General features: G+C 40.5%; 1 protein-coding gene across 4 annotated transcripts in view; it reads left to right on the top strand.

The window, feature by feature from the left end:
- Window positions 1-15,899, top strand: part of Sh3kbp1 (SH3 domain containing kinase binding protein 1) — a 390,661-nt gene that overhangs the window by 168,901 nt on the left and 205,861 nt on the right. The gene's annotated exons all lie outside the window — the stretch shown is intronic.

Here is a 15,899-nt window from a genome sequence, read left to right as displayed (position 1 = left end):
TGTGAGTAGGAAATAATTTGTTTGTTGAAACAGGATCTGCTTTATCTCAGGCTGGCTTCAAACTCAGTATGCAGCCAAGGGTGACTTTGAACTTTTCATCCTCTTGCCTCTACTTCCCAAGTGTAGGATTATAGGAGTGCTCCACCAGGCCCAGTTTATGTGGTGCTAAGTATCAAACCCAGGGCTTCATGCATGCTAGAAAATCCCTCTTACCGAACCAACTGAGCTGCACCCTCAGTCCCAGGAAATTAACATTTTTACATCTTTTAAAATGAATGTTTCTAGAGGCTGGGGAGATGACTCAGTCAGTAAAGTGCTTGCCATGCAAGCATGAAAAGCTGAGTTTGGAGTCTTAGCACCCACATAAAAGCTGGGTACAGCGGCACGTGTCTGTAACCTCAGTGTTGGTGATGTACTTGTTTTCTCCTCTTTTTTTGTTCTCTCCTTTTTAATTCAGTCTGGGACCCTAGTCATAGGATGGTGCTGCTCATATTCAGGGTGGATCTTCTCTCCTCAGGTTAATCTCTCTAGAAATTCCCTCACAAACATACCCAGAGGTGTGTTTCCATGTCAAATTGATAGTAGAAATTAACCATCACACCAGTCCTGGTCCATGCTCGATGTTACTGTATTGTTATTTGCAAAGAGAACAGCTGAGACCCTGTTCTCAAGCATCTAAGATTTAAGAATCAGATAGACCCTGAGCACCATGGGCAGGGTGAAGAGATCTTTTTGTACTAGGTCCGTGTCATCCCATGGTGGTGGTGGGGGGGATAGAACAGTCAGGAAAGATATTTGGGCAGGGTGGGGGTCCCTCAGCCACACCCATCCATTGATGTATTTTGTACAACTGTTTGTACTGCAACAACAGAGTTAGGTAGTATGGCCCACAAAGCCTCTAATATTCTCTGACCCTTTACAGAAAACATTTGCCAACCCCCACATCAACCAGTAGAAAGACTCAGTTCTTGCCTTCTAAAAACTTTCATCTTACAAAAGGAGACCTCTACTCATGTGTAATATGTAGAAAACTTTGTAATAAAACATGTTGAATTAAAGACACTTATCAATAGAAAAAGTAAGTGCTGACAATAATTGGTGGTATTGAGAATATAATTACACATTTAGTTTTTCTTTAAAATTTTTTTCTCTATTTTGTTCTGTTTCTCAAATGACTCTAAACTTTTCTAGCCCTGAGACTTCTAGATTGACACTTTCATATATGCAGTTTCTAAATTTACACTCATGACACATTTACACTCATTTACACATTCATGATACTTGGTTCCCTCCTTCTGAGAATTAAAGGTGCAGATGAGTTGGGAAAATGAAAGTCTGAATGTGAGGTACCACTTTTTAAGTATACCTTTGTGCCCTCTTTCTGTACTTATAAGGAAAGTATGAGTTGTTTTAAGAAAGGAGAAATGTGGGCTGAAGAAATGGCTCAGTGGTTAAGAGCACTGGCCGCTCTTGCAGACGACCCACATTTGGTTCCCAGTACCCACATGGTAGCTAACAACCAACTGAAACTCCAGATCCTGGGAATCCACTGCCCTCTCCTGGCTTCTGTGGGCATTGCATGCACAGGTGCACTTACATGCAGGAAAAACACTCATACACATATAAATAAATAAATAAATAAATAAATAAATAAATAAATAAATATTTTAAAAAAGAAAGGAGATATGTCTTTATTTGCTTTGAGAAAATAGACAACATATGTGCATTGCTAACCTGTTTGAAAAAAAAGTCTACTTAAAGCCCTTCACTCCTCATGAAGGACAAAGAAATCTTTAAGGAGGTGGGAAATACAGAGGTTAATGGAACACATGGCATGAGACAGCAGAAGTTGGGAGTAACTGGGGAAGAAAGGGAACTAGCTGGAGATAGAGAGTGATCATGGGGGGAATGAGAACAAAATATAATGATACATATGTTGAAGATGGCATGATGAAACCCATTCATTTGTATGCTGACCTAAAAAATGAATTAAAAGAATTCAAAACCAACCAAATAAACAAAACCTCTTCACTTGGAGGCAGCCCTGTTCCTTCACCTACACAGCTTATCAGTTGCTTAGAAACCTGCCCTATTCTTCATGATACCCCATCCAGAGGGGTCTTGGCAACAATACCCTTGCAGTCCCTCCAGGAATCCCTGAGTTCTGACTGGATTCGTTGCTCTGAGCAGCACACACAGTAAAGCAGCCCTGGTGATGTTGTGTGACTTATCCTTCACTGCTGTTTTCTTTTTCTTTGAGTTTTCTTTTAGATTCATCCTGAGTTTTTTAGTCAGACTCACTCTAAAGAGTGATGTCCAATCCTCTATTTTACTTTTCTGTTGCTGTGATAGAACCACTGACCAAAGCAACTTACAGAATGAAGAGTTTATTTGAGCTTATGATTCCAGGGGAATTCCAGTCCCTCTTGGCGGGGAGGCATGGTGGCAGAGGTGGCTGGAGGGGGAGCAGAAGCTAAGCTCTCATATCTTCAAGTGGGTACAGGAAAGAAGAGAGGAACTCCAGATCTGGCAAGGCTTAAGAACTCTCTAAGCCCACCCCCAGTGACGTGTTTCCTCCAGGATAGCCACACCTTCTAAGACCTCCTAAAAACAGTGCCAGCAACTGGAGACAAAATGTCCAAATACTTGGAATCTATGGGGGACCTTTTCATTCAAACCACTACAAGTCCCTTCCCCTAGTCATACTTTCCAGGAGACTCCTGGTTCCCAGTGATCTCTATAGAAGTGTTCTGCTCAACTACATTAAGATATACCATAAGCAGGGGTGGATATTAGACAAGAAAAAAGTTTAATGCACATGGCATAAGCCAATCCAAGCACACTGTAACATGTACATATTGATGGCCTTTTTGTTTGTTTAAGAACAGGGTCTTGTTATGTAACTCAGGCTGGCCTATGACTTGTGATCCTCCTGCCTCAGCCTTTTGAGTGCTGGAATTGGGATTATAGGGATGTACCACCACACCTGGCATAAGCATTTTTAAATTTTTTAAAATTTTAATAAATTAAAAAATTTATGTGTATGAGTGTTATGCCTGCATGTATGTAAGTGCACTCATGTTGTACAGTGCCCTCGTAGGACAGAAGAGGGCGTTGGGATCCCCCAGAACTAGAGTTACAGATGGTTGTTAGCAGCCATGTGGGTGCTAAGATTTCAACCTGGGTCCTCTGCAAGAACTGTCAGTGCTCTTAACTGCTGAGTCATCTCTTTGGCCCCTAGTAGTATTTTAAAGCCCAGATGGGATCATATTGTTGATGCTGTATTATAATTATTTTTATTAGATTAAAGAAAATCTTAGAACTCTTTTCTTGTCAGTTCACTTAGAGCTACGCCATTTATTTATTATTCTGTGTAGTTATACCTATGACTAAACTAAATGATCCCCTAATAGGAGGACACTTAAGATGTGTCTGGTTTTTCACTGTTTGGAATATTGTAACAGTGAATATTTTACACATATCTTTCTATATTCTAAGCAAGTTACCTGGAGTATAACTTCCTAAATTGGAATTATGATTGTTAGAATATTTTTGCTGAAATAACTGACCAGATGCATCTACTCTCAGCTGGCTTTCCTGCATTTATGGTCCTTCATCCTCCAGTGATACCATAGAAATGGAGTCTAAGTGGAAGTCAGGTAGGTCCGCCAGGCAAACCCTGTGCAGTTGTAAATATGGACATAAACTTTCCTCTCTTTATTGAAGATCTGTGTGCTTACTGCCCAGCAGGCAGCAGGGATATACATATAGAGAGTGACAATGCTGCTCAGTAGGTTTAAGAGACAAGGATGTGTATGTGTGTGAAGCCCTATAGGTACACGGAAGCCCTAGTGATCTCTTCATGCAGGAGAGAGTGGGAAGTATATAGTGCTTTCAGGAATTTCAGTAGGTAGAAAAGGAACCAAAGGGTAGGGCTGGGTTGTATGGGGGCAGTGCTGAGGGAGTGGCTGGTGTCATCCTGAAAATTAGCTGTGCTGGCCCCCTTGAAAGGGAGTATGGACATTGGGCTCAACTGACCCAAGGTGCCAGATGACAGAGCAGGGCTCTGCCAGCTACTGATCCGAGTAATCAGAGGGTACATAGCAAGATGCCTCATGACGACTGTGTCCACAAGGCCATTTGTGGATGAGGACTTGTGAAGTCGCCAGATATGGTTCTTTTGTTGTGATGTGCCTCTCCCCAGTGTATGAAACATTCCAGTGTGGCTTTATTCGCTCTAAAAACTCCTCCTTTGCCATTGTGTGTCTTTGGAAACTACAGTTTTGAAATCCAGAATTAGAAATTCTTAACTACTGAAACTTGTTGGACCCTCTTTTGAATGATATTTATAAATGAGTAAAATAGATTCTGTAAGATTACAAAGAAAACAATCATATTGAAATACATTTATCAAAATATTGCAGAAATGTAAGTAATGAGTGTTTTCTGTTGATACATTAAACAGCAAGGTCCCAGTGTGTTTAAAAGTAATCATGAGTGTAAATGAAGTAGAGATGAGTGTAAATGATATGTCAAGATAACTGCAGGTGTGAAACTGAAAATGTCTATCTATGGAATGGGAAATAAATAAAAATTCACAGGTGTTGCCGATACCCATGTGATGTGTTGCTTTTGTTCATAGTGGAAATAAAGACAATAAACTAGAGGATGGTAAAAGTTTGTTTTTCCCATTCAAGTTTATTTATTAATTCTAGAATTGGACCCCAGGGTCTTGCACATGCTAAGAAAGTACTCTACCACTGAGCTGCATTCCCAGCCCCTATTCAAGTTTAGAACTCATGAATAAAAACAAGATCAAATTTATATGTGTGTGTGTGTGTGTGTGTGTGTGTGTGTGTATTTACACCCCTACACATGTGTGGAGATCAGTTTTACAGGAGTTGGTTCTCTCCTTTTACCATGTGGGTTCCAGGTTCAACTCAGGCCCTCAGGCTTGGCTGTAAGCCATCTTTCTAGCCCCAGATCCCTTGAATTCTATCTACAGAGCCTAGTTAAGGACCTCTGTTTATGAGGATTAGTCTCTTAGATACTAAAGAATGAATTGTGGAGGTGTAAACTTCTACTTGAATCAAGAAAATTCATGAGGCTGAGTGTAGTGGTGCATGCCTCTAATCCTAGCACTTGGGAGGCAGAGGCACGCATATCTCTGTGAGATTGAGGCCAGCCTGGTCTACACAGTAAGTTTCAGGCCAACTGGGGTTATAGGGAAACCTTCTCTCAAAAAGACAAAAAAAGGAGAGAAAATTCATGAGTACCTAGGTCTTCCCTCCCCTTCTCTCTGATGGGGATGAGAAGTTATGTTAAAAATTAGTTAAGCCATAAAAATATTTTAGCCACCTGTGACAGAGATGTCCCCCCTCTTCCAAAAGATGGTTATGTAGAATTTTCTGTCATTCTCTAAATCTTAGATTTCAGTGGACATTTGTTGACACTACCTTTAAAAAGTGAGACTCTCTGGATTTGATGATGGTGTTTTCCCCTCAGATTGTCTAAGACTAGGCAAGAGATCTGTAGCTCAGATGAGGATCTCTGGGGTTTTCTAGATGTTTTTTCACAGTTCCTAAAATGTTGGTCTCCCTCCCTCCCTCCCTCCCTCCCTCCCCTCCTCCTCCTCTTTTCTTCTCACCTGTCATTCTCTTCCCAGCTTTCATACTTTCCTTATCTCCTTTTGTTTGTTTTGAAGACAGTGTCTCACTATGTAGCCCTAGCTAGCTCGGAACTCCCTAAGTAGACCAGGCTGGTCTCAAACTCACAGAGATCTGCCTGCGTCTGCTTCCTCAGTGCTGGGATTAAAGGTGTGTACCGCTGTGCCTGGCTTCCTCTCCGTTTTCATCCATTCATACACTCATCTTATTCCCTCTTTGCCTTCTTAACCATAAAAGTTAGGGGTCTGTATATCCATTTGTCAGCAGCAAGATTGAGAACACCTTTAAAAATTGACATGTTGGAGGGGAGTGTTTGGAGAAACGGGGAAATACTGTTTTTGTTCAACAAATAACTTATAATCTTCCTTCAATTTTTTCCTTTAAAATTTTGCAATTTTTAAAAAATATTTTATTTGTTATTTTTATTTTATGTGTATGCATGTATTGCCTACATGTAGATAAGTACACCTGTGTCATGCAATGCCCGTGGAGGACAGAAGAGACTGTTGGATCCCCTGGAACTGGAGTTACGGACAGTTGTTAGCTACCATGTGGGTGCTGGGATTCGAACCCAGGTCTTCTGGAAGAAGAGCCAGCGTTCTTAACCACTGAGCCATCTCTCCAGTCCAAAATTCTGCATTCTTATTTCACTTGAATGACTCTGATCGGAGCATTTAAAAGTAGATCAAACAAAACTGTATAAATATGTTGAGTCCCTTTGGGCATTTTGCCAAATCATCCTTGGTGAAGCAAGGAAGAGCAATGTTCTTTATATATTGGATTTTCTCTTTTGCAAAAAGCCAGACTCTTTAGCCTAGAGAACTAGCTGCCTGGGGCTGTGGAAGCCTTGTGGAACTGTCCCCTGGGATGGTCTGCTGTAAGTTGGGTTACTTGGATCAAGGGGTAAACCAAAAGGCTAAAACCTGGGACCAGCCTAAGGAAAGGGGCAAAACAGAGTAAGGTTTAGAGAACTCACTGGTTGTCTACAGCCATACCACCTTGAATGCACCTGATCTTGTCTGATCTCAGAAGCTGAGCAGGGTTTGGCCTGGTTAGTACTCGGATGGGAGATCTTACTGATTTTGCTTTCTTAGTATGATTCCTTTATGTCACTCCAGGAGGGGAAGGCTGGCATAAAGAAAATTGGCTTTACTGGTATAAATAATTTAACAAAGCTGCCTTCTTTTAGACTTATGAATGTAAACCCAAATGTTAAGAAGGGTGGAGTCAGGTAGAAGTCAGCCCTCATGTAAGTAGGTCTCTGCCCTTCACCCCCATGGTGTATATGAGGAAGCTGATGCCAAGAGCCTTTGGCGGTTCTAATGCTGGGCCAGCAGATTCCCTGTCTCTTTTGGTGTTGTGAACTGAGGGTTTGCTGAAGTGCTGTAATGCTTTCAGTGTGGACCATGTATCCATGAGGAAATTCAGAGCTCACATGTCCTTTCATGGGCTAATTCACATGCCATTTTTAGAAGATGGATGAGGTGGAAGACAATGAATTCTTCATGCCCATGATATCAAAGTTACAGATGTGGCTTCTAAGGCAATATCAGAGCTTGGTGTGGTGTAATCTTATGGTTTTGGGGAGGTCAAGCCAGAGGATCAGGATTTCAAGATCATTCTTAGCTGCATATCAACTTTAATACCAGATTGGGCTACATGAAATCCCGTCTCAAAAACAAATAAAAATAAAAGAAAGACAAAATGATATTGTTAACATGGAACATAGCCATATGCAGCATCTCTCAGTTCTTCAAGTGGATTTCCCCCTTCTGCTTTCTGCTGGCAGTACAAACTCAGTTTTTTATCATGTTAATCAGCTAACCTTTTTGATACAAGGTTTCATATAGCTCAGGCTGGCCTTGAACTTGATACCTAGTGAAGGAAGACCTTGAGCTCCTGATCTTCCTGCCTCCTCTTCCCCAGTGCTAGGATTACAAGTGTGTACCACCATGCCCATTTTTAAAATATTTTATTTATTATTTTTATTTTTTATGTGTATGAGTGTATTGCCTGCATGCATGTGAGTGCACCCGTGTCGTGCAATGCCGTGGAGGTCCATGCCCATTTTTATTTGGTGCTAGTGACTGAACCAGTACTTCTTGCATGTGAACCAAGCACTCTAGCCACTAAGATGTATCACTAGCCCCTAATAAGTCAGTTTTAAGGCTGCTTCCAGTGGCTTCGTTAAGGAGGGCATCCCATTCTGAAGTTTCTAGTGCTGAGAAAGGGACTAGGTCCTTGAACTGCGTTTCTCCCTTTTGTAGATACATAGCACCTGGGCCTACATACTGGTTTGAGACTGGATATTTGTGAAATAGTCACATCATTATCAAAAACATAATAAGACATATGTGGGTGTTGGTAAATGAGTTGAAAACGGTGTGCACAAAAGAACCAAGAGGTGTCAGATTGCAAGGGTGGAGGCAGACAGACTGATGCTCCTAGATAATAAAAATACAATGGAGGACATTGTTAAAGAAAAGCAGTGCTGGTTAGAGCCCCCCCCCATCTCTCTGTCTCACTTTCTCTCTTCCCATAAGTACGCATGAATGAGTGTACTGAGAAGATGGACATGGGGCCACTTGGCCTGTACAGAGATGGCTGGGCTGTCTAGGCTAAGTGGGATAGGAGAAAACATTCTTGGATTCGTCCCTGATAGGATGCCGTGGTCTCCTCAGGACACCAAGAACAACCCAATCAGAAAGTGTGGGCTATAGATATGGAGCTGTTTCCCTGGGCATGTATCTGTTGTCTTCCTGAGCTCCTTGTCCTTAGGAGTCAGAGCCCCCTTGTCATTCAGCCCATGAAACGCATCTTTTTGTCTGATTTCATTGGTACTTACTTACTTGTTGAATAGGAACTCACTATAAATGTAAAGCATGCTCAGAAAGATGCGTTTCATAGAACAAGGTAATTCTTTTAGTAGGTGATTGATATTTATAACAAAATTTGCTTCAGTGTATTATGTTTTTTGTAAAATCAAATTGATATGCCAAAACACTTAAATGAATCTTTATGACTCATCCCCATGTACCACTATTACTTTCGATACCATTTTCTGGGGTTACACAAACGTGTTTTTATAATGCACACTCTTTTGTTCATGGAATTGTATTGAGCATTAACAAATTAGTTGACCATTGACTGGATTCATTTAGTTATCAATAAGTATTTGCTGAGTGCATAATCTGTGCTATACTTTGGGTGATCAGGAGAAAGATAGCGATGGTGCTTACAATTAGAGAATGTGTGTCTTTCCACATGTTATTTGGTCTTCTGATGTATTATGGATACCTTTTCACATCAGTATGCCTAGAGCTTCGTATAGTATTTAATTACTAAATATACCATGATTTATTCAGACGTTCCCCTCCTAGTGGACATTCAGGGTGTTTCACATATAGATCTCTGTGCCTGTGGGCATTTGCTATTAGAAACAATGCTGCCCCAAACATTCTTAAATGTACTGCTCTGGCTACGGAAAACAAATATTTCTGTATTTTTAAGAGGACCAGTGCTTAATTTCTTGTTTGTACAAATCTTTGCTCTACTGTTTAGTGTGAATAACCAACCGTACATTTGGACTGTACATTTGTAAGTGGAAAACAATTGGGACTAGATCATTGAAGATTACAGAGGTTTTTGCACTACAATGTTGGTGGAGAATGAGAGATGTTTAGCACACCGGTAACACTACAATGTCTGCCATGTTTGTATCCCCATAGTGTCAGCAATTCAAGATGGCATTGACATTTTTGTTTCTTTTCTTGTTGTCTTGAGAGAGGGTATCACTAAGTAGCCCTGGTTGGCTTAGAACTCACTATGTAGACCAAGTTGACCTTTAACTTGCAGCAGTCTTCCCACCTCTGTCTCCCAGCTGTTTGGGGTTAGAGACATGTGCCACCATGTCTAGTTGATGCTATTTTATTTTTTAAAGTTTAAAACGTAAAAAATTTATGTGTATGAGTGCTTCACCTACATGTATGTAAGTGCACCACATGTATGCAATGCCTGCAGAGGCCAGAAGAGGGTGTTGGCTACCCTGGAACTTGAGTTACTGACAGTTGTTAGCTGCTGTGTGGGTACTAGGAACTGAACCCGGCTCCTCTTGAGACAGTGCTCTTGATCTCTGAGCCACCTCTCCATTCTGGCCATTGTTTCTTTTTTTTATTGTGTTTTACTTTTAAAATTATTTTATTTTGGGGCTGGAGAGATGGCTCAGTGGTTAAGAACACTAGTTGTTCTTGCTGAAGACCCAGGTTCTAATCCCAGCACCAACATGGCAGCTAACAACTGTCTGTAACTTCAGTTTCAGGGTATCCAACAGCCTCTTCTGTCCTCCTTGGGCATTGCCCGACATGGGTACACTTACCTACACATAGGCAATACGCACATACACATAAAATAAAAATAAATAAATTTTAAAAATGATTTTATTTTATGCATATGAGTATATTACCCGAATGCATGCAAGTGCACCCTTGTCGTGCAATGCCTGAGGAGGTCAGAGGTAGGTGTAGGATCCCCTAGAACTGGAGTTACACATGGTTGTTAGCTGCTGTGTGGGTGCTAGGAATCAAACCTGGGTCCTCTGCAAGAGCACCCAGTGCTCTTAGTCACTTGGCCATCTCTCCAGCCCCTCACTATTGTTTTTAAACAGACATTGGTTCGGTTCCCTGATTAGCACTGTTCTAAGGCATTATCTTTTCTTTCCTCCATCATTACTGTCTTTCCCCTAGTGCCTCCTGACTGTATGGGAGTTTATATTCATAAAACTGTGACCCTCAGGAAACATGTAAAATAAATATTCATTAGTTTGTTAATCCATTCCTTTGTCAGATGGACTTTGAGCTAGATGCTGGGGATCAAGGAGAAGTAAGACAAGGTCATTGACCCCCAAATGTTGTAACAGACTTACCAAATGATGATGGTACCGTGTATGTCTGCATTCATGACTGCATATTAGCCTTTCTTACCTGAGTACGATTCCTTCCTTTGGTTTAGAGGCTTTCTGTCTGCCCTCATCTTCACTTGGACCATTTATCTGCTTTTGGGCTCTTTCCCAAGCCATTCTCCATATCTCTGATACCAGCCATTTTTCCCTAAGTCATTTTCTTCATCATAGCTTGCCTGTGCTTTCCCGTTTAGAGATTTCCTTTGAAATCTCATAGTCCATAAAATAAAGTTCTTATTTTTAGCTCGGCACCCAGAGTCCCTCCAGAGATTCAGTCCTAATCTTTCTTGGTAGTATCATGGATTGGTATCTAGCTCATGTGCCTTGGACAAATTATCCAGTCTTTCTCTGCTCATTCATAAAGATGGGGCCAACACTCCAAACCCTACAGGGTTGTTGTGAGGATTTGAGGGAAGGTGCTTAAGCCTTGAGGGTGAAAACAGTTCCTTTCATATAGGAGATACAAAATGTTCATTTCCTTCATCACCAAGATGAAAGTGACTTTCCTTATGTAATGTTTGACTATGTCTGCCTCCCTTACCAACTTCTCCATGGCTCAGAGGATCTCACAAATGAATCCTGACTTCTTCTCCATTTTCCTCTTGTGTTCTGATGAGGCTTGGGAGAAAATGCAGACTAGTGTAGCTATGGGCACTTTACACATTAGCCCCTGCCTTTGAGGTAGCAGGCAGATGATTTCTTGTTTACTGCCAGGCAAAACTATTGATTATATATCACTTTTGGGAATCGAGCAGGCTATTTCTAAGGACCACACAGTGCTGGTTACTCTACACCCTGCACATTCCCATTGCCACAGGCCCCTGGCACCCAGGAGGGGTTTACCAGGGTAGACCTAAGTGGTGCCCTTTGTTCTGGAGTCTGCTTGCCTTCTGAAATGTCCTCCTCTTCCTCTGAGTTGCATGATATTGAAATAATCTGAAGAGTGAGCATATTTCTAGTAGAGGGCATGATGCAGAGTCCACCTCTTCCCTTTTGCCCAGAACTTCTTGATACCCCAAGTGAAATGTGCTAGTCTCCACATTGCTTTAGTTTGGGCTATATTGCTTTTCTAGCCTGAGATAAGAAATGCAGCTTCATATGTAAATGGAAATGTCTAACTCAAGGACAGTTTCTTCAAGAAGCCAGCATGCTTCTCATTAGAACAGGGAGTTGTTGCACCTCCAGTAATGTCTGCTAGTGCACCATAGCAGGTAACTTTAGCTTCTCCACTGTCTTGTCCCCAGGAATACATTTCCAGAGCTCAGAACTACTTAGTGCAACTGTTCTGAAGGCCTGTGAAACAAATCATATCATGACAGCATTCTCCTGGATTGTGTGTCAGGATAATACTGTCAGCTACTTAATCATACGATTTCTCTTCCTTGTTGGAAAAGATACTGAAGGTGGGCACTAAAGTCCCATTTGCTTTTGACTTGATGCTCTTCTTTGAACAGTACCTCTGTGTAGATGTCTCTACACATTGACTCCATGTTAGAGTCACCTGGGAAGCTTTCAAAAATCCAGATGCCAGGCTACATACCCCTCAGACCAATAGCATGTAATCTCTAGAGGGGGCCCAAGCATTGATTTTTTTTCTTTTCCTTTCTCAAAATTTTGTTTATGAAAATATCAAATTCCAGAAAAGTTACAACACTGGCTGCTCCGTTTGTCATATCCTTTTGTTTTTTCTTAAATAATTTCAAATTAAGTTAGAAACATTGGGACAGCATCCCTAAATACTTCAGAACATATACTATATAACTGCAGTAGAATTGACATGTTCAGGACATGTAGCGTTAATGTAATACTATTATCTAGAAGTAGCCCACACTCAATTTTCCCCATGTCTCCCAATAATGTCCTTGTATTATATTCTTTAAAAGAATTTAGCACCTAGTTAAGGACTGTGCATTGTAGTTGTCATTTTTCTTCAGTCTTTTAAAAGTTTACATGTAATATTTATGCATATTTATGGCGTATCATTTTTGGGAGGGAGGAAAGGGTTTATTTGGCTTCCACTTCTCAATCGTAGTCCATCATTGAGGGAGGTTAAGGCAGGAACTCAAGCAAAGGCAGAAACTATGGAGGAAAGCTGCTTAATGCCTTACTCCAAACCTCATGTTCAACTCTCTTTCTTACACAGCCCAAGCCAAAAAAATCTAGAATTGTTCCCTACCGTTTAGAAATATTTTGTGACACTGACTTTAATAAAAGAAAAGTCAGGGCTGTTTCTGTGAACTTTCTCTCGCTTTGTTTTCTTGATGGCTGGAATGAAGCCAGTGTTCGTGCAGGAGTACTCTATAGGTGTAGCTGATTAGGAGGCACATGGTGTCTGTCAGTTTGCCTCTTGATTGGGTGATATTAACTTTGACCACTTGGGTAAGGCTATGCCTGCCAGATTTCTCCATTTTTAAAAATTTATTTTTATTTTGTGTGTATGAGTGTATTGCCTGTATGTATATAAGTGTACCCATGTTGTGCAATGCCTGCAGAGGTCAGAAGAGAGTGTTGGATTCCCCCTGGAACTGAAGTTAAGGATAGTTGTTAGCCACCATGTGGATGCTGGGAATAGAACCCAGGTCTCTTGCAAAAACAGCTACTGTTCTTTACCGCTGAGCCATCTCTCCAGCCTCCAGCTTTCTCCATTTTAAGGAGACCATTTTCCTTTGTAATTTATAGTAATCTGAGGGAGATACTTTGAGTTTCTATAATATCTCAATCCTTAATAAACATTCACTCAGTGGTTTCAGGAAACATTGATTCTTGCTAGAATCAATGATTCCTAATGAAGGTAACAAAGTGGTAATCATGCATGTCTAGCATTTCTCTATTTTATTAGTCAATATTCTTTTGTTAGAAAAAAGCTTTTATTTCTCATTATATAACTTTCTCATCTTATTTACCTATCTATCTAGCTTGCTACCTGTTGAACTTATCAGTATGGCCTCAAGAATATTTTTGGAAAGGAATAAATTGTAATATATCCCTCAGTATCTACTGTTATTGTCCCACAGGTGCCATTGGAAGGCCAGTAAAGCTGACTCTTGTAGCCTTTCATTAATTTCTACATGACCATCTATTTCAGTCTCTTCTGCTGTGTTCTTTGCTCCATCACTGGAAGAACCCCTTTTCTATGGAGACCTGGTTCCTTAGGCATGACCATTTAGGAAGGCATCACCTTAGGTGATGTCAGTGTGCAGCCAAGACTGAGAACCAGTGGGCCCACATCCTCCAGTGGTCTACCAGCTCCTATAATGGGTTTTCTTAGCACCTATAATATATGGTTATGATTTGTTACCCCGTTTCATTATCATGTGGGGAGACAGTAGATTTCTGGCCCCAACTCCAAAATTGTATTCAGTAGGTCTACTATGCACTTTAAGATTCTGGCACAGGTGATCCCCAGACACAACCTAGGGAAAATACCAGAAGTAACTCTGGACACTGGGGATTAGAGATTTCTGATTTTTCTCTTTGACTTTAACAACACTTTCTCTCTTGCAATATGATTACAGAATAGATATGTGGTAAGGATACATTTGATAAATTTAATGGACTGAATTATCTATTTCATGTATCTATGTATCTATGTGTCTATGTTCTATCTATATATCTATGGCCTAGATATCCATCTGTCCGTCCGTCAGTCCATCCGTCCATTCATCCATCCATCCATCCATCCATCCATCCATCCATCCATCCATCCATCCATCCATGACAAGGTCTCATGTATCCATGGCTAGCCTCAAACTCTTTATGTAGCTGAGAATAAACTTGAATTCCTGATCTTCCTCCTTCTACCTTCAAAGTGTTGGGATTACAGGTGTGTGCCATTGCACCTAGTTTATGCACAGGGCTTTCTGAAGGCTGGGTAAACATTGTTACCAAAGCAGCTACATCCCTACTACCCAAGTGCCAAAGAATTTAAAGCCTTATTGGTTTCTTCTGTTGGAAAAGCTGTGTGATATTAAAAAATGGAAAGTGGGAGTGTTGAAAGTTGTCAGTTGACCCAAAGACTTCTTGGCATGACATTATTTGTTATAGTTTTGTGGTCACTGAACAATTTTTTTCATTCTATCTATCTGTCTGTCTGTCTGTCTGTCTATCATCTATCTATCTATCTATCTCTATCTATCATCTATCTATCATCTATCTATCATCTATCATCATCTATCTATATAATATATATATATATATTGAATTTTTGTGCAATTTGATCTAGTATGGTTTCACATACCATAAGACTGTAGGCTGAAGAGTCTAAAATACTAACATGTGTCTTGTTTCTGGGACTTGAGTCATGATGTGCTTTTCAGTTTCTGCAGTTTTGTTCTCAGAGAAGGTGAGTATACAGCATTGCTTTCCCAGCTAACTAGTGACATTTCATTCAAGTGGGGGACCAGTTCCCAGTAGCTATAGAAAATGTCCCTGATTTGCGTCTTTTCACTTCTAATTTCATCTTTTAGTCATGAACTATACTACCTCACCCCATCCTTTAAAAAAATATCGCTGTTAGAGTGGGGAGTGGAGGTCAGAGGACAACATTGTGGTATCATTTCTCTCCTTCTACCTTTTGTGGGTTCTAGGAATTGAAATAGTCTGCCAGACTTGTGCAGCAAGTACCCTTACCCAGTGAGCTATCTTGCTGATCCCCACATGCACTTCTTTCTGAATTCTCAAGACAGCTGAAAATTCATTTTAAGAACAGCCAGATGCATAGGCATCAATGTCTCTAGAATTATATCACCTGGTTTGAAATTCTAGGCCTTGTAATGAAAAGCTGTAAGACATCTGGTAAAATAATTGATCTCTGTGTCCTCCTCAAACTCATCGGCTATAAAATGGGGTCAGTAATCTACCTAGAGATTCAATCTGAAATGAAATTGCATAATACAGGGTGAAGTCCCCGGTAGTCTTAGGCGTTGAGTAAAAGTGATCAGTAAATGTTAGCTAATGTTATTTTATTAACCAAACTTGTTAGTTCTAGTGAGAGAGTTAAGGGTACGCCTGATTTATCATATGTGTATGCCTGTGTTCTTGCATATGAATGCATGCTCATGTATGTGTGTTTCAGGGCCAGCATTCTATAAAGGCTTTAAAGTAGGGATGTATTAAATATGCCTTGGGGAATCTTTCTTATTCCTATTTTTCTGGTAAGCCATGTATGTATATATATATTTGCATATGCAGTATGTCATTATTTGTTTCAGTTACATATAGGGAGCTAAGTGACCCTGCCTTCAAACTACATAGTGATAGATATTTATTTTGCCCAT

This window comes from Nannospalax galili, unplaced genomic scaffold (genome assembly GCF_000622305.1).
Source record: "Nannospalax galili isolate Female #2095 unplaced genomic scaffold, S.galili_v1.0 scaffold217, whole genome shotgun sequence".
NCBI lineage: Eukaryota > Metazoa > Chordata > Mammalia > Rodentia > Spalacidae > Nannospalax > Nannospalax galili.
The sequence above is the reverse complement of the archived record's forward strand: the minus strand, read 5'-3'. Positions and strand labels throughout refer to the sequence as shown.